The sequence below is a fragment of the Mustela nigripes genome, chromosome 12 (genome assembly GCF_022355385.1).
Source record: "Mustela nigripes isolate SB6536 chromosome 12, MUSNIG.SB6536, whole genome shotgun sequence".
In the NCBI taxonomy this organism is placed as follows: Eukaryota; Metazoa; Chordata; class Mammalia; order Carnivora; family Mustelidae; genus Mustela; species Mustela nigripes.
In genome coordinates this window covers 111,894,661-111,918,335 of record NC_081568.1, presented here as the reverse complement: position 1 = coordinate 111,918,335, position 23,675 = coordinate 111,894,661, and the positions used below count along the sequence as shown (strand labels likewise).

General features: G+C 38.5%; 1 protein-coding gene across 12 annotated transcripts in view; it reads left to right on the top strand.

Moving 5' to 3' along the window:
* The window catches only part of MEF2C (myocyte enhancer factor 2C), a 164,336-nt gene that overhangs the window by 95,765 nt on the left and 44,896 nt on the right, over window positions 1-23,675 (top strand). The window lies entirely within an intron of this gene.

The following is a 23,675-nucleotide window of genomic DNA, read 5'->3' as shown; positions in this document are numbered from 1 at the left end:
GACAGAGATCACAAGTAGGCAGAGAGGCAGGCAGAGAGACAGAAGCAGGCTCCCTGCTGAGCAGAGCCCCATGTGGGGCTCGATCCCAGGACCCTGTGATCATGGCCTGAGCCGAAGGCAGAGGCTTTTACCCACTGAGCCACCCAGTGCCCTAAGTATACCATTCTTATCTAAATAATGGTATTTTGTATAAATTGTTTTCTATAAATTTATAGAACAAAGGCCTGTGAATTTTCTTTTCCCCAAATATTTGTGAAATATTCTCTATGTGCAAGGTGAGTGGGAAATATGGCAGTGGTAATGATGTGCCCAGCACCCTCCAGGGCCAGTTGTCCAGTGTGGGGAAAACGTACTCAGGATTTGTTCTTTCATTCAGTAGATATTGATGAACATGAAGACCATGTTCCAAACATTGTGCTAATTATTGGTGATGCCTCTGTGACAATTCTCCCAGCAGTCTGAACCAAAGCACATAGAGTGCAGTGTGGTATCTGAGGCCAGAAAGTAATTGCAACTGCGAGTACTTGAAGACATCTCATAGTGGTTATAGGTGAAACTATGACTTTGACTGATAAGTAGATAAGCTAATAAACTAAATCAATCTGCAAAGTCACTCATTCCCAATTAAAATAAAAGCGAGACTAATAAAGGTAATAGTGTATAGACACACATACACACACACACACACACACACACACACACACCCTTATACGTGTACATGTATACTGTGTAGCAGCTTATATTTTGGTTTCTGGTTGGCATTGAATTTTTTAATATATAGCTTCTCTGTAAACATGTGGTTATAATTTTAGAGAAAATCTATAGAATACAAATGTTAGGAAAATGCAGTGAATATAATTGCCTTTAAGTTTGATAAAAGGTTCTCTGGTGCTAAGAATGGAAACCTTAAGATTACATCCCACATCCTTGGTTTAACTTTACAGATGAGGTTTTCCCCCCCTCTTTGTGAATTCTAAAACATGATACATCTGGCTGAGAGGCTGGAAAATTGTTACATGCCTGTGTAACATTCTTATAACCTAATCGTTCTACAACTTTTCTCGCAGTTTAATCATTGGAGAATGTTCTTTGTTTTTGTAGTCACTGTTTCACATAGTAACAGCTTGTTGTATTTTGGTCTGTTTGCCAGAGGGTAGGTTTATTTTTAAAACCCTGAACTCTGAATTTTTCTTTATTTTTCCAAGATTGAAAGCAGCTGAAATGCCTGGAGTTACAGGTTGAAGGCTGCTTTACAATATGTGAAGAGAAGCTTCTTTCCCTCCTCCCTTTGTGTGTGTGTGTGTGTGTGTGTGTGTGTGTGTGTGTGTGTTTAAATTTTTTCCTAACAAATGTCTTCTAACTGGTAGTTGTCTAAAAATAGAAAACTGCCTAACTAAAAATAGCCTGGCTCTCAGTCGTGCCAAGGAAAATGGAGAGGAATAGGCGTGGAATAGAAGGCTGAGTAATCCAGTTCTATTCATTCAGAGAAACCTTTGAGAATGCGGGCGATGATAAAGTGCCCTCAAAAAACCACAGGCCTGACTCTCTCTTCAGACTTCGAGGTGCCAATAAACATTTTAGCCCCAGGATACATTTTTTTTTCTCATAGGTTGTAAACATTTTCTGAAAGACAAGGCTTTGTTTCACAGAACCTGACAAGCTGCCATAACTGACTTTCTTAAGGTCTTAAAAATTCATAATTGTTAGATATATTTTTAAAAAGCATCTTAAATGAAAGTATTGTAAAATAATGTACATCGTGTAATAATTAGGAGAAAACTGTTACAATAAAAATTGCTTACTGCTTGCAATTAAACTCAAAACTTTAAAGTTTCACAGAAAGTTATTCCTGTGACTCATGTAGCTAAAGAAAACAGCTGACTTGGTTTAACTCCCTTAGATACAGGAATTTTCTTAAGCGTATATCCTCTTGAGAGACCAATATTTAGTTTCTTTCTTACAATTAGAATTTTCACCCAAGCAGATTTTTTTCTTTTGTTTTTTTAATCAGAGTAGAAACTACCTTCAAAAGTAAAATTTCAAAAGTAGGATGGCTAGGAATTTAGAAAAATGGAATTTTAAGTAAGTCATTTTTTAAAAAGTACATAGACCACTTTTGTAATGGTAACTTTTTTTTTTTTTTTTTTTTTTGCTTAAGTAATCTGAATAATCAGGTCAAACATAGCAACAGGGTGTGGAAATGTCAGCACAGTTCATGGGGTTATACGGGCCTGAGCATTGTTATGTTCAGTTCCTGTAATGATGCTAGTGATAAGACTCTTGAGACAAAGGACGATAATTGATGGAAAGAGCCTTAAATCATTGCTAGAAGAATCAAGGTCCTTGTATCTGTGTACATCGACTCTTCTGGTCTCCTTCCGTCTTGTAAAGCATTTTGTCGTCTTGTATGGTGGCCCCCTACTGCTCTTTGTAATAGATGCAGACCACAAGTGATTCCTTCATGCAGCATACAGGGTGTAATTGTGTCTGTGTGGTGTATTAGTAATTACCAAGCTGAATTCCCATATTGTATCTTTACTGCAGGCATGGAAAAATAGGACATACAACCCTGCATAGACATTTTCAACCTAGATAGTGAACCACTTAGAGCTACATTCCAGGGACAAAGCCTTTTATTTGCACACATTTTAAACAAAATTTCCATTGTTGAGTCATTGGTGCTATGCAGGATAAATTCAGTTTTGCAAATAACTACCTCTGATATATTCATTTCGGACTCTTCAGCAAAACTTGTGTAATATGGAAAATATTTGCTATTTTTGATTGCTAAAAAGTCATTTAATACTGCTAGATATAATAGCGATATGATATGATATGCTAGACTATCATGTAGAGAGAATAGTGCATGGAACACTACATATAACAGATTGTATAGCATTCATAAACATTAAATAATATGATTGTTTTAGCAGTATTTTAATGTTAAATGGTGATATTTTCATATATAATTTATTGATTTTTGGCTCAACATTGTTAAACTTCAGAAAAAGCTGACAATGAATTTTCGTTAAAGTAAACAGATATAAATTAATAATTAATTCCTTTGCTATAAAATTTGCATCCATCCTTTATGCATTATGTAGCCAATATTGATTTGACTGCCTCCTAATCATTGGGGATTTGAAATGTTTACAGTATTATTTATCAATAATAGAAGCCAAAATAATGTAAGCAGATTGGTTTAAACAAGAGAAAGTATGTTTGTTTTATGCATTAAATGCTTATAAGGACAGCTAAAAACTATTAAACTCAGTAACCAAGAAATTAATTTGGCCATTTCATTAGCAACAGCAAATGACATTAGATTTATTTTGTGAATTATTGAAGCATGCAAGAGTTTGATTCCATTTTTACTTTCGAATTTAAAAGTAACCTGCCAATATGTATATTTTAGAAATTTACTTCCAGTTTTATCTGTGGGTATTTTTATTCTAGCAATAATTACTAGGTTCCTAGGATGTAGAGAAGTTCATAATGATGTAAGAGAGATGGAAGTTTGTAAGATACAGTAAGTGACATCACAAAACAATCTAGCTGAGATAGAAAATACACATGCGAATCAACAGGACAAAACAACATGAGAAGCGCTGTAAGATATTTGGGGGAAACAGAATAGCAGTGAGAGCATGAGCCTGGATCTAGACTGCATGAGTTTTTATCCACTCTCCCCTCCTGACTGGTTGTATTTTCCCAGACAAGTTATTTAGGCTGTCTGTTTCTTACGTCCTTTGTAAATAGGGTTAATAATAGCACCTGAGAAGTAAATTATTGAACATTTATAAAATGCTTGGAATAGGGTATGGCCCATAGTCAAGTTCTTGGTGATGACTCTGATGATGACAATGATACCCTGATACTTGAAATCAAGTAATAGCCTCTAGGAAGTGGAATTTTAAAAGTCAGGAGAGGGGCAACGGGGTAGCTCAGCTGGTTGAGCTCTGACTTTCAGTTTCTGCTCAGGTCATGATCTCACCGTGGTGGAATGGAGCCCCACATTGGGCTGAGTGGTGAGCAGGGAGTCTGCCTCAGATTCTCATCTCCTCCCCATCTGCTCCTTCTCCTTTTCTCTCTCTCAAATAAAAATTTTTTAAAAAGTCAGACGAGGTGAGTGATGAGTATTTTTAGTCTCAAACAAACAAAGATCAGAGAGATGGCTATAAATTGAAGAAGAGGATGTGAGGTAAATCTTTCAGAAGACCAATTATGGGGCACCTGGGTGGCTCAGTAATTTAAGCGTCTGCCTTCAGCTCAGGTCATGGTCTCAGGGTCCTGGGATCGAGCCCCGCTGAGCAGGGAGCCTGCTTCTTCTCTCTCTCCCTCTGTAATCTCCTTCACTCTCGCTCTCTCTCAAATAAATAAATAAAATCTAAGAAAATAAATAAGTAAAGACCAATTATGCAAAGATCACAAAAAGAAATGTTCAAGGCCATGAAAAGCTTGATAGGAATAGAATGTTCACATACAGCAGCAGTTATAACTAAGACAGCAAGATAAATGGAGAAGAGGGGGACAGACAAATCAGATGCTCTAAATGTTTGATGGGGAATTAGATGCAGTACAATAGGTATGAGAAAGATACTGGTGGCTTCAAGCAGTAGAATAGCATAATGGCAATCAATGCTTAAGGAAAATTCTACTGGAAAATTAAGAATAAGTATCTCTAAATGGGAGCAATTTAGTTCTAAAAAATGGAAACACCAAGTTATTTTGTTATAGTAACATGTATATGTGTGCATCCTAAAAATCCTGAAGCTTTTCATTATATTTACATATTTTAAACCATTTACATCATTCTATAAATACCTATGATAATCACAATATAATTATGACTATATGATAATCATAATATGATTATGATTATATAATAAGCATAATATAAAACCACTTGTTTTGAAATATGCATACAATTTCAGTGTGCTGATAATATGCACATGCCTTTCTCTGGCTAAGGACTATTTGTCATGTATGTTAAAAGACCAAATTATGGACATCTCAGGAGGTATGTTTAAACTATATAATTTGCTTTACATTAAATTGAAGAAGAAATCAAAATCTATAAATTCAGTAGTTTCTAATGGGTATGTGCCTTTTCAGTAACTAGTAAATGGTCAGAATTCTGGATACAATACTTCCAAATATAAAAACTCAACTCTCACACGTTCAGGTTGATAATCTAAAAGCCCAGGCTTTTCAGGGCGCCTGGGTGGCTCAGTGGGTTAAGCCTCTGCCTTCGGCTCAGGTCATGATCTCAGGGTCCTGGGATCGAGCCCCACATCGGGCTCTCTGCTCAGCAGGAAGCCTGCTTCCTCCTCTCTCTCTCTCTCTCTCTCTCTCTCTTCTCTGCCTACTCGTGATCTCTCTCTGTCAAATAAATAAATAAAATATTTAAATAAATAAATAAAATAAAAGCTCAGGCTTTTCATCACAAGACAGTGTGTTATAGGAAAAGGGACAAACAAGTTTTAGCTTTTGACAAACCTGGTTTCTACAACTTTCACAAATTCTGTGCTTTGGAGCAGATTTCTAAACGTCCACCAGATCTCTGCTTTCTAAGCAGTAAAGTAGTGATGATAAATCTCACTTTTGGTCTTTTCGTAAGAATCAACTTACACCATGTACATCTATATCCATTATCACATGTTGGACACATGATGCTCATAAACATGTTCTTTCCTTTCCTGCTTCTCCTTCCTACAAGTGTAAATTTGGCAAAATTTTTAACATTTTACTTTCACACACACACACATACACATCTTGGATATCGAAATCTTCAGAGTATTTTCTGATTATATTCAAACAAAACATCACATTTTATAAATTGTTACATATATGTGTAACTATTTCTTGCATAATGAGGTTATGAGATTCTTTAGAGATAAGATTCGGTATACAGAATTTAAAACTAAGGAAAAGGTAGAGAAAAGCAAAAACTTGGATTTTATTAAGTCAGAACAGAATTGATTAAAAAAAAAAAACTAGGCAGAACTCTGTCAGAGGGGCTTGCCCAGGTTCTGTTGGTGAACTCTGGTATATAGTTAGGATATAATTTATTCCCTGGTGTTCCCCCCTTGAACTACTATGTACCCAGGGAAGAGCACAGTTAGACAATGAAAGGGAGGGTAGGGAGAAAGAGGGAGGGAAGGAGGAGGAGAAGGTTGATTAAGATTTTAAGGCAATGAAAGTAATTAGCAAAGCTAAGACAAGAGTTCCTACACTGCCAGTTTCTTCTCTGATGCAAAAACAAATAATTGATTTTTATTAAAATACTAGCCAGCCAACAGTGTCTAGTGTGATGATATTGTTAACAATAAAATATATCTATCTTACATTGCTTCTAACTTGTGTCTTTGCCCTAGCTCCCTCGGTATTTTGATGGCAGTAAGGATACATGCTCTTGGAAGTGAGCCAAGCACACACTAACACATTATACATTTGGCTTGGTTCCAAGTGAACAGGTGTTTTAAATATTCCAGTCACATACCCACAATGTATATTGCTACTGGGGAAAGGATATCATTTCTGAACCACTGATGTTTGTTTGATTCTGTTCTGAACCACACCTATTTTATACTCTGAAGATTTAGCAAAGATGAACTGTGGTTTGAGGAAGGATGACTGTCAGAGCCCTACTTTTACTGATAGGAGGTACAGCAAATTTTTAGTTCTGAACTCTACACCTGATGTCTGGCTATGGAGATCAAAGTATTTGCTGCTCAACATTAGAAAAAGGGAAACTCAGAGCATTCCACAACTGAGTTCATACAAGTATGAGAGATTGTATTTATATTAGAGAAAAATTTAATAAATTTGTTTTCTATTAGAAGCTGTCATTCAGTTTGCAGACATACCACAATGAAACAACCTAACCTTCTGGGGTCTAAATTACAAAATCGAAATATTTCCTTCTGGAGGAAAAATAGGTAAAAATAGCGATAGAGAACTATATCGATCCAGAAATAATTCTGAAGATCCTTTCAAAATTCTTAGCCTCATGCTTGTGTGCAAACACACACACTTGCTCACTCACACACATACACACAGAATGTACACGTTACACATGTAGTTAATGTGAGACTGGCAATTTTCAGCAGATGAACTCACATATGTAACTTCCATCTCACTGTGCACAGGTTCCTGTGTCAGACCAACAAACTCATTGATTTCTATCTGTCCCTTTGGCTTCAGCAATAAAATAACGCAAGAAGGTGGAGGCGGAAGTTGGGGGCAGGGGGCTTCTAACTTCTCCCAGCCACCTGCCTTAACTTCATACTTCATCTCAGTATAGATTGGATTCCTCTGGCCATTAGTCAATAGTGTGCATTACCTCATGGAAACAGACTCTGAACTCTGGTTTGCTTCCTCTTTTAATGGTACCGTTTCCCCTCATCTTTTAACCATGGTCTTTAAAAAGAAGTGGGATTCTATTCAGAATGATGGTGATGGCTGTTTGGGGCATTTTAAAACTATTAGCTGGTTAATGTGTGGTTAATATTATTTATTCAACAGAAAATTGACTTTAAAGCCATGTAAAAAACCAAGTGTCATAATTGTAAACTTCTTTTAAATGTTATACAACTTTAATTTCAATTTTCAAAAAACTCAGTTTCCCATCTAAGAGATTCATGCATTGGCCAGGCTGGGGAAGCCTCCAGAGAAAACAGGGCAGCTCAGCCACTGCGGAAGCCGCGTCGCTGACTGTGGGTGGCATTTCTCTGCTGAGTCAGGTTTGTGCCAGGCCTTCCCTCAGCTTTTACTAACAGTGTGGATTTTCTGACAAGATGCAAAAACCCAAGTCTTGCGGTTCTTGAAGCTCTCCTGCAGTTTTTCCCTTTTCCTTGGGACTTTGGGAAATTTTCACTTAAGAAGATCCCATCTTGCTATGTCTTCTTCGTAACTGTTGAAAAAAACTGGGAACTTTTACAGTCATTTCCTTCACTTTTTCTCCCTTCTGGGCTACAAAGTGACACAGTATTATCCATATCATTTTGAAAACCAAAGAAAGGGAAGAGCTTCTGTACCCACCTTTTAAAAGGAGAATTTTTATAGCTCATACACGATTTCTTCATGATCCCATAGTATTGGCCAGAGGGAAACAGTAGTCCCTCCATAGAAGCATGTATTTCTTCTCTTTTCCCCTACCTACCCCCACAAGCCCAGCAAAATGTTACCAGCTTTGGCATCCCTTATCTATACAAGCAAATTGAAGGGAAGAGCTGGGCGGTTAGCTTGGGCACCAAAATAAATATGACAAGCATTTCCTCTTACTAACAGAGACTTAAAGTATTTGCTAGTATTATTTCAACAATTGGGAGAAACCTACACTTCATTTTACCCAGGCAGATACAGCCTAAATGCTATTGCAAAGGACCTCCTTCCTGGTCCTAAAAATGTAGGACTGGAAAAAATTAAACCGCCTTTCTTTGCCTTAGGTTTTCAACAACCTACACTTTATTTTAACTAGGTAGCTACAACGTACATATTATGGAAGGGGCCTTCCCCTCTCTTCAGTGGCTATTGCAATAGCACAACAGAAAAAACATTTTAGATAAAATTATTCATCAGAAAGTGGATCCTGGGCACTGGGGTGGCTCAGTCCTTAAGCATCTGCTTTCAGCTCAGGTCATGATCCCAGGGTCCTTTGATCGTGCCCCACATCCCGGCTCCCTGGCTCCCTGCTCCACAGGGAGCCTGCTTCTCCCTCTCCTACTCCCTCCCCCTGCTTGTGTTTCTTCCCTCCCGGCTCTCTCTCTGTCAAATAAATAAATGAATGAATAAATGTGAATAAATAAATAAATGAAATCTTAAAAAAAAGTGAATCCTATTACAAATATATCCCTTTATGAGAAAAATAAGATTTGTCAACATTTCACCAATTTCATCTGAGAACAGAGTATTCAAAGAAAACACTGGCGTAATTTAGGCTATCTTTGTAATCGGATGATTTGCAGAGGCAGAATAGGGGAATAACTGACAAACGAAACCCAGGAGGCTCGTATATGAGTTCATTAACTCGGTTCTACCGCTGACTAACTTTGTGGACTTTAGCAAGTGCTTGTAGCACCTTGCACCTACTTTTCTTCATCTGTGGCGGTCATGGGGAAGAGTAGTTACGAGGGTTTAAAAAGAGATCCATGCAAAGCTGCAGACTCAGTCCCTGGCACATAGGAAATGCTCCATTAATGGGAGGTGTTACTTGCTGAGAAACAGATTCAGTTAAGGGGAAAATTAATATTTTGATAGTGTGGGAAGACTGGTTTAATTTCCTTTTCATGCCATAGAAGGGGAAATGTTGTTTTTATAATTACCTAATGAATAATATGGAAGAAATTATTGCGCAAATGAAAAATCTAAGTTCACCACTGAACTAACAAAATCCCTGGGAATTCATAAGGTATGGAAATTGAAATACCAAACTTAAAAATCAGGTTGCAGTACTTTCCTGTGATAACGCCTGACATTATTAAAGCCTACATGACTACAAAAGCAGGTAATGCCACGGGGATGAGGGGCCAAAGCCGCAGAGACTCCCCAGAGAAGGCTGTCCCAGGCCAAAGGACAGAGCGGTCTGTGGGGCTGGCAGATGCCGCTTGGCCCACTGAGTTAGACAACAGGTGTCCAGCCGCTGCCAGGAGTGGATATTGGGATGAGCAAGATTGCCGATGGCCTGTGGTAAAGCTTTATGTTAGATCATAAAGTGCTGAGTGCAGGCATGAAGAGAGGCCAGCTTACCTGCTGGGGGGGTCAGTTGATGTGCTCACTGGATTATTTTTTCCCTCTGTCCTTCATCAGACCCTCAGCTTCCCTCTCTCATTCTCATTCTCTTCCTCCCTCCCCATATCCATTCATCTATATCTATCCATCATCTATCATCATTTTATCCTTCCTCTCTCTCCTCCTTGTCCTTACTTTTATTAAGCATGTACTCTCCATAGCTTTGTTTTAATTTCCTAGTGCTCTCTCTAGCTTTTATAGCATCATATGAAATCCAAAGTGACTGAATGCAAAACCTAAGAATGTTACTTATCTGTATAATCTATGAAGGCATGGGAAATGCGATTTTGTGAACGAGTTGCTCTAAGATTTGGGGACCATGGATTCATATATGGATAACACTCATCGCATAAGGAAAATAACTTGAAATGAGTTTGATTTTAATTATTGGTTAAATTAATTCAGAAACATAAATTTAGAAAAATTTAAACCTACATATAAAATAATGAGGAAGATTAGCCTGTGTAGGCTTTCATCAGCATTTGGTATTGATAATACTAGCCTTTCCAAAACATTTTTTATGAATTACATTTTCTTTCAAAGTATTTCATCTAGGAAGAATGATCCCTATTTGCTATAATGGACTGCATATTAGGTATTTTCAGAATCTTTTTTTTTAAAGATTTTATTTATTTATTTGACAGAGAGAGATCACCAGTAGGCAGAGAGGCAGGCAGAGAGAGGAGGAAGCAGTCTCCCTGCTGAGCAGAGAGCCTGATGCAGGGCTCCATCCCAGGACCCTGGGATCATGACCTGAGCTGAAGGCAGAGGTTTTAACCCACTGAGCCACCCAGGCGCCCCCAGAATCTTTTTTGTAGATAATTTTTGTCCTATTTATTTTTAATGACTATACTCGATTCATTATTGCCTGTGCTAATGAAAAAGGACCCTTTATTCTTTTTAATTCTAGCATAGTTACCACACAGTATTAGGGGTGGGTCAGTCTTTAAGTATCTGCCCCTGGCTCAAGTCATGATCCCGGGGTCCTGGGATTGAACCCCCCCACCTCATCCAGCTCCATGCTCTTTGAGAAGCCTGATTCTCCCTCTTCTACTCCCCCAGTTTGTATTCCCTCTCTCACTGTCTCTCTCTCTCTGTCAAATAAGTAAAATCTTCCAAAAAAAAAAAAAAAATCCAGTGTTATATTAGTTTCAGTTAGTTTCAGTATATTAGTACAATATAGTGACTCAACAATTCTATATATTACTCAGTGTTCATCATGGTAAGTGAATTCTTTTTATTTTAATATAAGCGTACTCTTAATCCCCATCACCTGTTTTACCTACTCCCCCCACTCACCTCCCCTCTGGTAACTATCAATTTGTTCTTTATAGAGTGTTTTTTGGTTTGTTTCTTTTTTTTCCTTGTTTATTGTTTTGTTTCTCAAATTCCACATGTGAGTGAGATCACGTAGGATTTATCCTTCTTTGACTTATTTCACTTAACATTATATACTCTGTATCCATCCGTGTTGTTGCAAATGGCAACAACATTTATTTATGGCTGAGAAATATTCTATCATATACATATAGAGACCACATCTTCTTTATCCTTTCATCTATCAGTGGACATGAGCTACTTCCATAATTTGGCTATTGTAATCAATGCTGCAGTAAACATAGGGGTACCGGTATCTTTTCAAATTAATGTTTTTGTTTTCTTTGTATAGATACCCAGTGGTGGAATTCCTGAAACATATGGTAGTTCTATTTTTAACTTTTTGAGGAACCTCCATACTGTTTTACACATTGGCTGCACTGGTTTGCATTCCCACCAGTAGTGCATAGGGATTCCTTTTTCCCCATATCCTTGCCAACACTTATTGTTACTTGTGTTTTTTATTTTAGTCATTCTGACAGGTGTGAGATGGTATCCGATTGTGGCTTTAATCTGCATTTTTCTGGCAATGAGTGATGTTAAGCATCTTTCCAAGTGTCTGTGGACCATCTCTATGTCTTCTTTGGAGCAAAGTCTGTTTTCATCTTCAGTGAGAACAGACCCTTTATATCAATATTATAAAATAGTAGAACCTCCATTGTGAGTTAGGAGACAGCAACCCGTAATAACAAGTAAGTCAGGAAACCTGAGGGCAAGTCCCTGTGACAAGTCAAGGAAAGGGTCCTACTGCTAAAATGCTACTGGTACTTTTAATATTTGTCCTATAGGTGCTCTGGTTATGTTTCTGGTACCGGCTGGAAATAACTACATTGCTAGGAAAGCAAATAGTGGCTCTGTGATTAATGAACCCCAAATTCCCATTAATTTATGAAATTCTGAGGGTCTTTGCTCTCCTTGGTCCGTTGTGTGGAAACAGGCAGGCACACACACAGTCACCCTACAGAGAGCACAGCTGTGTTAAGATCACAAGAAGGGCTAGTCTAACTGCAGACAGTGACTGGACTAGTGTCCATGTGCTCTGTAAATACAGCAAACGTCCCAAATGGAGAACTGAAACTGAGCAACTACCTAAGGAATTTGAAGCCCTTTTATTTTTAAGCACCTTTTATTTACCTGATGCTCCTTGATTATTAAAATGTAGAGTGGTGGGGCCCCTGGGTATCTCAGTGGGTTAACCCTCTGCCCAGGGTCCTGGGATGGAGCCCTGCATCAGGGTCTCTGCTTAGCAGGGAGCCTGCTCCCCCCCACCTCTCTCTCTGCCTCCCTCTCTGCCTGCTTGTGATTTCTGTCTGTCAAATAAATAAATAAAATCTTAAAAAAAAAAAAAGGTAGAGTTGTAACAGACTTTCTTCCACAGGACACCTACCCAATACAACTGAACATAAAATTCACAACTTACTAACAATTCATATGTAAGATTTGTGGTAATAACATACAAGTAATATGTAAGGTAATATTACATACAGGTAATATGTATATGTATCACATGTAAGATTTGTGGTAATAACATACATATCATCTATTTATGTAGACGATAAATAAATCGGATCCTGTCCTTCACTGAAAGTAATTTTTAATGTGGGGGAAGAGATGAAACGTATCACCAATATAAACTTACTTGCAGAAAAGAAAGCAAAGGGCATTGTAAGTGTTCTGCTGTGCATTTTGGAGATGTGATGTAAAGGACTTTCTCATTGCCTGTTCTGAGTGTGGATAGACATATGTTCCCTGACCAACTGACCACATCCGATGAACCTAACATCCAGTACAACAGACTTGACTCTAGGACAACCCTCCGAACCTAGTAGAAGTCTTTCTTTCCCAGATATTCACTTCCAGCCAGGATTGCTGGCCTGGCTTCCTGTTCATACACCAGGTCTGATAGAGCCCTGTAGTGTTCTTCCATCTACTGGTCTAACTGGCCCAACCCCTCGTCACCCATTATACCTTGGGCACTCTTTATTAAACAGAAAGTTTTCCAATGTATCAGCCAACGAAATATTAATTAATATTAATACTGCATTAACCCGATCCTGGGGGATTTTACATTAAAAGAGACAAGTACTAAGGCTAGAGACCTGGGTTGCTAGTCATTGGCAGACCTACCAAACATTACTCGTGTTGAAAAAAGAGAGAAAGGCGCCTGCCTTCAGCTCAGGTCATGATCTCAGAGTCCTGGGATCGAGTCCCGCATAGGGCTCTCTGCTCGGCAGAGAGCCCGCTTCCTCCTCTCTCTCTCTCTGCCTGCCTCTCTGCCTACTTGTGATCTCTCTCTGTCAAATAAATCAATAAAATCTTTTAAAAAGAGAGAGAGAAAAGGTTCGGTGATAAAGAAAAAGGAAAGCTTGGATCCCCACTAACTTTGGCTTACGATTTCTGAGACTCCTTATTATATGTCATCAGGCTCTCCTTGGCTGTCCAGAAGAGCCAACAAGTTTGTTGCAATGTTCTACTGTCAGATACCACACTAGTTGCTAAGGATGGGAAGCTTTCAAGAGATAGGTCTAGTCTAAAGGGATCTTATAATCTAGAAAATGAGACAAAAGCAATAATACAGAGAGCAACATTATGAAATAAATGTTAATTACAAAGTTCCGGAGAAGCACAAAAGAGAGACCTTCATTCTCTGACTTCTCCAGCTCACAGGATTCTTTCCTTTTGTAATTTAAATTTGTTTGTGAAGCTGGCAGAAGGTGGGGCTAGAGAGAGTGGGTCGTAGGGGCAGAAGCAGTGTGTACTCTGAGCACAAATCTAGCAAATGCCCCCTGGGTGTTTTCAGCTTCCACCGTGATTCCGTCTTAAATAAGAACCGCTGTCACTGCAGCCTTGGATTCCATTATTCTTTTATTAGCAACAGCAGTATCTGTTAGGTATCATCGGTGCGGCGGGCACATTCAAGTTCCTGTAGGTAACAGAGGTGAAAAAGACAGTTTCTGCTCTTGTGGAGGTTGATGCTAATGCAGCCACAGTAGCTGTGGTGTACGTATTGCTCTCACACAATCCCAGCGATGATGCTCTGACGCCCTGATACCTCAGGTTGCCATGTCAGAGGAATATGGGTATTGAACAGCGTGCGCTAATACAGTTGTCAATACCACTCAATCGGATGGTTCAGGCTCAGACTCGGGCAAAATGCTCAGAATTAGCCCAGAGGCTAGTTTTCACAGGGCGTACTCACAGGGTATACCAGCCTGAAGGCAAAGAAGAGGCCCTCTGCCGTCATTGGTGTCCAGTCACTATCAAATAAGCAAAATCACGCAGAGCAAATAACAAAGAGAGGGTTTCCCCATCCATCCAAAGGCCAGAAGAGAAGGGATACTAGGGTCAAGGCGGCCACCAGAGCTCTTTCCTTCTCTGCAGCCTGGAAGAGGCCCAGGGTAGCAGAGAAGTCTTAGGAAAGGAAGCAGTTTAACCTTCATCTGGGTGTCCCTGGCTGTCTCAGAGAGGAGGATTTGGGTGGCTCAAGTACAATTCTCAGGTATGCTCAAAATTGTCATGGCACGAGTCACTCAATCATGAACCTCGCATCTTATTTTGTTCCCTTACTGGAGGCTCTGTGTACACCCTGCTTTTCAGATAAACTAGTGATAAACCATAGGTCCCAACTAACAGATTCTTCAAATGACATCAAAGGTGACGCCTTTGTTTCTGAAGGAAAACCTAAAAATAGAGAAGAGAATGTGCAAAAGCATCCCTTTGCATTATTTTTTCAACATGTTTGTGTCCTTCTGGTGGTAAGTGAGAGCAGGGATAGTCCCAGAAGACTCGGAAGCTGGAAGGAAACGGCCCCGCACATACAGGTCTCTGGGCAATTGTAAACACACAAAAAAACAACCATTCGTAGCCTGTGTAAAATAGTCTGTATCACCTTCTCTGAGTCCATTCGTGCAGGGATATTCTGTTGTCACAACCACAAAGTGATCCTAGAGCTTGCTTTAACTTACCAGAACTTGTGTTCATTGAATTTGTTTACTTAATCTTATTAAAACAAATAAATAATGCTGTCATCTTAGGAGACCACCCAGCTCATTTCAGTGAGTCTCTCGGTGTTAGAAAGTATGACTGTCAAATTTGTTTGCTTATTCATTGATCCAGGGAAGGGTTAATGAGAACTGAGAACCTTTATTGAGCCCACGTGTATTAATCTGGCCCCATAGTAAGAACCAGAGATACCCAGTCCTTACAGAGCTCACTGTCTAGTGGTAAAGCAGACATGTGAGAAGATGAACTTGGAATAAAATATACCACCTGTTATTAAACACACAAAAAGAGTCACTGATAGAGAAGGGAATCCTTAAGTGCCCAGAAGAGCATGGAAAGAGCTTCAAAAGAGCAAGTGTTGGCATTGGGTAAGAGGTAACCTGGGATGACTAAGGTTTGTGTAACGGAGAACAGGGCAAACACAATCTTCTAGACAGGAATGAATGACACATACCAAAACAGTGTCGGCGCAGGACCTACCTGACTTGGGAAATGGCAGGAATCTCCCCCCTGATGAAACCCAGAGTGCTGGGGGAGAAGGGAGGGAACGAGGCTGGGGAAAGAAAACTAGTGGTTGTGGCCACCTGGAGCCACCCGCGTTTATATGGAGAACGGTGATAAAATTAGATTTGTGTGGTAATGAGACCCTGCTGAAAGTGGGAAGGATGACCGGCTGGAAGGTGAGATCAGAAGACAAATAGATTAAGGGTGGGGGACGAATTAAAAAAAAAAAAATAGTAAGAGAGTCCAGAGATGGCAGAGTCAAGGGTGACTTCTGGGTTTCCGGCTTGAACCGCTAGGGTATGATGCGATGTTAGCTAGGAAAGGAAAGACGGGAGGGGAATGGATAAGGGGATAGGTTACAGTCAAGAAAAGAAATGAGAAGAGATCCAGGGAATCCAGTCGAAATGAGGAAGCGTGGTGACTGAGAATGATAGTGCTGAGCTGATGATAAATAGAGGCGGTGAATATGGTGGGAATATATTCCCGCTTCATGACTGACCGGGCTCTGACCCAACTTCAGTAAAAAGGCATTTACAACTAGATAAGAGCCCACGCGGAAACAAAAATAATGATTTAACCTATCCTTTCCATCTACATCTTCTTTTGTTAAAATAAGGCATTCGTGGTTTTAAAAAGATGCTTCAGTGTGTTATTTTTAAGAATGAGTGCTCCCGATAATCTGCCTTTTTCGGTCCCTGTAACCTATTTGCAAGTAAAATGCTATAGTGGAAAAAGGTTAGTAGGTGAAGTTACATTTATATTGTAGACTCAAAAATCCTGCTTCGTGATCTTTGTTAATTTACTCCTCTCCTCTCTTTCTCAACCTTTGTTTAATTTATTAGTTCTGTCCTATCTTTTCCTTATATAAGAAGTCACTAACATCATTCATCCTTCAAACCCACTTCCAGCTTGATCATTCATATTCCAGCTTTTTATTTTTTATCTCATCTTTTATTTTTTTTTAGCTTGCTTTATAGAGATTATCAGGATTAACTGCATATTTTAGCATGCATTTCGATCATTATGTATTAAATGTTCCCTGCTTAGTATTTTACTTCAGATCTCTCCTGGATTCAGAATGTCAGGGAGCGTTTTCATGGCTAAGTGTGCCAAACTTTCCCATCTCGGTCCTGTTCCCAGCCAGCCTCATGATGCATGCTCTGTCCAGGTTCCAGAAGAGGTGTGGTGGAAGAATTCTTAACAAAAACATCAACCCACTGACCTATCCTGAGGCAGCCTGAATCATCTGATTGGCCTTAGAATCACCCTGATTTTCCATGAATCCTCCAGGCTAAGGTTGGCCCGGAATAAGACCAATGTCAAAGCCCAGGAGAATAGTGGAACAGTAGACCAGCATCCAAAAATGGGGAAAAAAGATGAACTTTGACCAAGAATTTTAAAACATGCTTATTTCAGATTTATAATATCTGACTCACATCCACAAAAGTTTCCCCATGTGCTTGACTACAAGGTTTCTGTTTTTCATTTTCTACCTTTATACAGTCTGCCTAAAATACCACTCCCTTTTTCCTTCTTCCGTGCTAAATCCTGTGCCCTCTTTCCTGCTGTTCACATCATGGCTGAGATTATATTATCATGGCTTTTTGACCTTAAAGATTTCATGAATGCCTCATTACTTCTGACAATCCCTATCTAGACCAGTACCCTAATTTTTAAGTATTCAATGATACAAATCTCCTGAGTTTTAACCAGTTTCATACTGCATTGTTTTCTGACTTTAAAATGATACATTCAAAAATGGTCAATTTGTAATAGTTACCTAAAAAGAACAAAATAATAACTGAGTTTTAACAGCATGTAAAACAATAACATTCAACGGTGAAAAATTACAGTTACAAAAATACTAAGACTCTTCTATCTCCCTCTTGCATCTGAGCATTCTTTCCTGTTGTGTTTGTCCATCCATTAAGTCTCTCATTAATGCTGTAGACGTTTCTTAAGCTTCTGCCATGTGCCAGACCCTGGGCTAAGTCCTGGTCATACACGATGGTTAGTAAACAATCCCTCACCTCCAGGAGTTCACTCATGGGAAAAAACATACAAACAGAAATTCTTAATCCTATCTCTGGGAATGCATCTTTGTATCCAAAGGACCACAGACAACACCTGACGCAAAGTAAGTAGCCCTTAGTAAATGTATATCAAGAGGTCTGGACCCCACTACCATTTCTGCCTCCAACCAGCCAGATAGCTTTGTTCCAGTATTGAAACCTCAGCATAAACTAACTTAAAGTAAAAAAATGTGTTTTCTGTTCATTCAGCAAGCATGTATTGAGCACTTTGCAAGTGTGTTGGCTCTGTCCTATATTGAAATTGCAAAAGTGAATGAAGGAAAGTGCTTTGTTACTTGCCTCATGAGCTGACAAGGGAGACACATAAGTAATAATGGGTGATAAACCCTCTAATAGAAAAAAATGTATACAATAAATGAGTACATGAAGAGGGAGAAATCAATTCCACCTAGTGATCGGAGAAATGTACAAAGAGGAGATGATGTATTAGCTCTGCCTTGAAGGAGGACTGTCCCAAGTCCAGGAAAGAGATATTGGTGGGCTCATTCAGGAGCCCAGCTTGAGCAAAGACACAAGGTCTGGAAGGCCAGTTGTGGATGCACTGTTATTCCTCCCCTCTGGAAGACATGAGGAAGAACCAGATGATCCTTGGTGGTCTAGTCCAGGATTAGAATACCTATAATTTTGGGAACGATCGCCATCTGAATGTTGATATGAAATAATTCCCACTAAAAGTCATGGGTGGGTGTTTCTTTATGTTCTATACATAAAAAGTCTTCAAATCTTTAACTGATGTCTTTTATTTCCATTATTTAAAGATGAAAAATTGTTCAGTGAAAAAAATTTCAAGTTCAGTATTAAGATTATCTTTTGAGAAAAGGAATAAAATGAAACAATGAAATCTCCAGCTCTTCCCAGCCTTTCCTCGGTAGGACTTAATATCTGGTTAGAATAAGCATTAATAACCTGGAGGAATACAGTGTTAAGGTTTATATTTTCTATTTTTATTAAAATTTTCACCACAAATGAATAATTTGGGGTAAAATTTAATTTTTTATAGTCTGTACTAGATATGATTTGCTTGTCTAATTAAAAATCTACCTACCGATTGTAGTAAATTTGCAGTATTTTAATTGTCTTTTCATTTCTGTATTAAGAACAAAGGAGAACTATGGAACAGGAAAGATAGTGCAGACGATCCTTATAGTTTTGGTAATTAAAACCTATGGAGAAATTTCTTGGCACCTGATCTTCCCCCAGCCTAAGTAATCTGTGCTAGAAATCACACACACACACACACACACACACACAAACTGCATACAATATTATAGGCCATTTCAGAGGTTTTTCATTTCATTTTGCATTGCCTGATTTTCTAAAACCTGACTGCACCAAACGGTATCCGTGTATAATAGGTTTTCGGTAATTGTTTGCTGACTATATTTTAAGTGAAAGAAGTCATTCCCTAGGGCAGCCACTTCCCAGCCTGGAGGGACCAAAACAGTAGCTGGGTAAAAGCACACAACCTTGGGAGGATGTTTACGAAATACTCTCAGAAACTTCACTTACAGACAGTATCCCTTTCAATGGCATCTTCTTTTCCTGTGTGGATTTACTGCTTTCTAAAGATTATTCAGCTTGTTGGGAGTAGACGTTTATTTTCATAAAGCTGTGAAAGACAAGCACAAAAAATGATTTAGTATTAAAGAGAAGGAAGCTACCTTTTCTAAGTTGAGACCTTTTTTTTCCCCTTGGCTTTTGTGCGAACATGACATTCATGAAACTAATAGAGATAATTCTTCCATGTGTTCCTGACACATCAGCCCTCTGAAGCAAGGGTAACGTAGCTGTGCAAGATTGATTGATTATTTGGAGTTAAAGAAAAACTAATGGGTGTTTATGGGTTTTTTGCAAAAAAATAAAATTGAAGCTGCTGCTGTACCGTGGGTAGGTACAGAAAAAGAAGTGATGAGAATATTCTTTTTTTTTTCTTAAGATTTTATTTATTTATTTGACAGAGAGAGAACATGAGCGCACAAGCATGGGAAGCAGCAGGCAGAGGCAGAGGGAGAAGCAGGCTTCCCACTGAGTGGGGAGTCTGATGCAGGGCTTGAACCCAGGACCCTGAGATCATGACCTGAGCCAAAGGCAGAGGTCTGAGCCATGCAGAGCACCCTGAAAATAGATATTCTTGAGGACTAAGACTGCCGACTTGGAAAGAGGTTGAATGTTGGAAGCTTTAATCTGTGATGGTGGTTCTCTAAAAGAAGCTTAATTTTATGTAAATAGCAGTAACATAAAATATGTAGCTTCATTTAATTGAAAAAAGGCCAATAATTTAGTTATTTCTTTTTTTACTAACAAGAAATAATTAAGAAAGGGAAACCAGTTTTAACCATTGTATACAGAAGGGATTTTGTAGATGATAACATAATGCCTAGGACGAGAAATGAGAGCTCCATGTGGCATTCTTTTTCATTTATATTCCTTTCAGTAACGAAATAGAATCTGTTCCCTACATCTATTTCATTAGAATTTTTGAAGCACCTGTCACCTATCATCGTCAGTTTATATGTATTTCAAGTTTTCCTGATGAACAAATGTAGTAATGCAGGGTCCATATGTCCACATGTCTGGGAGGGGAGAGTCCACGTGGTTTTTGGACTACCTGTCTGGACTCCCTTTCCCATTTATTGTTTGGAGTATGTCACCTTCTGTCAATCTAATTACTTCTCTAAGAAACGGCTGCACTCAGCTCACTGCACGACAATCGCTGCCTTGTGAAAACATCCCAGAAGCCTGTGCCGTCAATTGATCTACCCCCAAAGTGTCACTCTCACATTGAAAGTTGAATTCGGTATACAGACTCACTCAAGATTTCAGAGTTCTCTGAGGGAAGAGTTTCTTCAGATATGGAGTAGGAGAAGCTGGTTTCAGTAGATCTCTTGCCTCCTCTTGACATCTAGAATCAATCTTTTCACAACACAGTCAGCTGAGAGACACTTACAATATATGCAGCCAGGACTTCCAGCCCCTGCAAAAAAATAATGATTTAAGTGCTTGCATTCCCTGACCAGCAACATTCGTAAAACATCAGAGAAGCTTGCAAAGGCCAGGGGCAGAGATTTTTATTTTTTTTCTAGAAAAAAGCCTGAAGCAATAATACTTATTTAACAGTCCCTTTAATTTATACTGTTTATCGTTATGATAAAGACAGACTTGGCTGATCTAACAGTAATTCCTTTGTCATCCTTAAAGAACTGTAGATTTTTAATATAATAAAGATAAGAGTTCCACATGCACACGATAGTATACAAGTTTATACCATCACATCCATCTTCAGGGCCTTATATTTCTACCATAATCATCTGTTCTTGGCAAAAATGTGTTCTACAAGCTTTCAGCTGAGGATAATATTTTTGAACAATTTTTTCAATGTTCTAGTTATGTGATTATAGGAATTTGCAACTCACTATTAATTTGCCCTTGGGTTTTGTATTCATATATCTCAAAATGCCCCCCTTTTTAAAGTAATACAGTTCAACTTGAAATAAAACTATACATTTCAGTGTGAGAGATATTTCATTACTTAAATACTGGTGATTTCATTGAAAGATAATGTAGTCAGATACAAGAAGAATTTATAAGGAGAAAATGAGCCACTGTTTCCCGCCCCCCTCACTGCTGTTTCCTTTGTGACTTCATGCCATTTGCTTTGTTTGCTTAACAGTTTATATAATTCTTTAGGTACAAAATGAGCTCTCGGTTTAATGATTTTTTAATCCAAAAACTGGTAATTGCTTTATTGACTAATAAGCATTCCCACTCTAAAATCTGACCGCTAGAAATATCAACATTTTAGCCATATTTTCATACTTAAAGCTTTCTCAGCCCAACTCTTAAATTTTTCTACCTTAATTTATTTCAGCATTCACCCTGCTGCTGTAGTTGTATGTGAGTGAGAGTCATCTATTCCTCATCCCTCCCTGTACAAGTGTGGGAAAGCCTAGGCAGGGGAAGGTGGTCCATATTGCCCCCGGCAAGAGGCCAGACGTGTGGACCTTCTTGCTTTGCCCACGCTGGTTTGAGACTTGGCATAAAGTTTCCCTAAAATGTTCATGGAAGACTTGTGAGAGATAATGAGTTAACATTTGTGGAGATCTTTCAATAAACTGTAATTGATGTTTGAATTTTTATAAACCAAACACAGTATCTACCCTCGAAAGCTTCATAAGAATATTTAGCACACATGTACGTGCCAGATGGATTGTAATGACAGTTGATAGGCCTCTCCTAGCCCTTGCGTTCTGTTGTCAAAAATCTGCACATCAAAACAACTATAATTTTTACAATATGATTAATTGGCTAAAAGATCTGGGTACACATTGAAAAATCTACTGTCTAGATTAGACTATAAATTAACGTTATATAAGATAAGACTTTAAATTAAGGGTTTATGTAAGAATATTCCTATCATGCCTTGTAGAAAAATATAGGCAGGTAAATTTTGAAAATCATTGATAATATTTTCTTGATCTGACATCTTTCTCTACATAAGTGAATTTTTATGAAAAATATGTGGATTATGATGCAAGGCACTCAGGAATTATTCTCAAGGATATGTGGAGATCAAAGCAGAAACACATCATAATACAGCAAATAGTTATCACCCGGAAGAATAATCTCACGGTTGAGATAATGTTAACAAAACAGCCTAAAACAGAAAATTAAGTTAGTGAATAAAATTATTATTGTAAAGTATTGTAACATTCTTTGTAGTATTATTTTAAGAACCCCCCCCCCCCCAGTTACTTATTCTGGGTAAAAATGATGGCATAGATCCATGGTAGGGGGACAGGTGGCCCCACCAATTATAAATTCCCCAAGATTGTGAATGTATATATTATCCTCTTGTGTCAAAATATTCATTTTTAATATTCAAACATTATACCACATAATAAGCTGTAACCATATGTTTATTTGTTATATTATACCACTATAACATTAATAAATATTTACAGAGCTGCCGTGTATCATAGATGTATTAGAAGTGGTAGCTCTCTTAGTTTGCTTTTAAGTGAAAATCTTCCATGCCTCAGAAACTAATTTTAAATGTTACATTTGTTACACATCGATAAGAGCCAAGGAGTTTAAATTGTTAAGACTGACACCCCCTTTCTAACTCATGTTGTTTTATTTATTTTCCCCAATTGCATGAATTAAAGATGGAGTGTTATCTCAGCTTTTGCTTTATTTGTACGTGAATTCTGTCTTTAATAAAGATGAGCTCTGCTGAGCTTTCCATTAATGAGAGACACATAGGTACCCAGCCCTTTAGAAACGATGGTGGTAGTACCAAGAAAAATCAGAAATGTTGCTAGTCTCTTAATAATTGACATGGCAAGCTGTGTGATTAATCAGAAGTTTTATGATCTCTGAAAGATAACATTAGCTCTGTAAATCAGATGGTGTACGATTAATTTGACAACCATCCGTTAAAGGGGAGAAAAAGAAAAAAAAGAGGGAAAGTAAAACTCAGTACTCCTGACTCATACTTTTTCTGTTACATTGTTACACTCATGTTTATACTTCTGTGACAGCTGAGACTAGACCAGTCCTATGTTCAGGAGACAGGAGGTTCAGGAAAAGGCACTGACTTCACTTTCATGTGTCAGCAGACAGTCTCAGGGTGATCCTACTCAGCTGGAACCAGAAGGAACTTTTGCTACTTTGGTAGTTATTGACGTGGTTGCCTATTTTCAGTTTCTCTGGCTTCCTTGCTCAGCTTACAGAAAGTTAAGCTCAGCCATTTTGACTTTTCCTTCAGCCTGTGTTTAGGCAGATAGCTTCTTGGTATTATCAATCTCGATACAGATTTTCCCAAGTACAGACTTCTAACCAGACTGGACAAAGGCGATTCTCATTATGATCACAGTGTCTGGACGTTCTTAATGGGTGCTTTGCAAG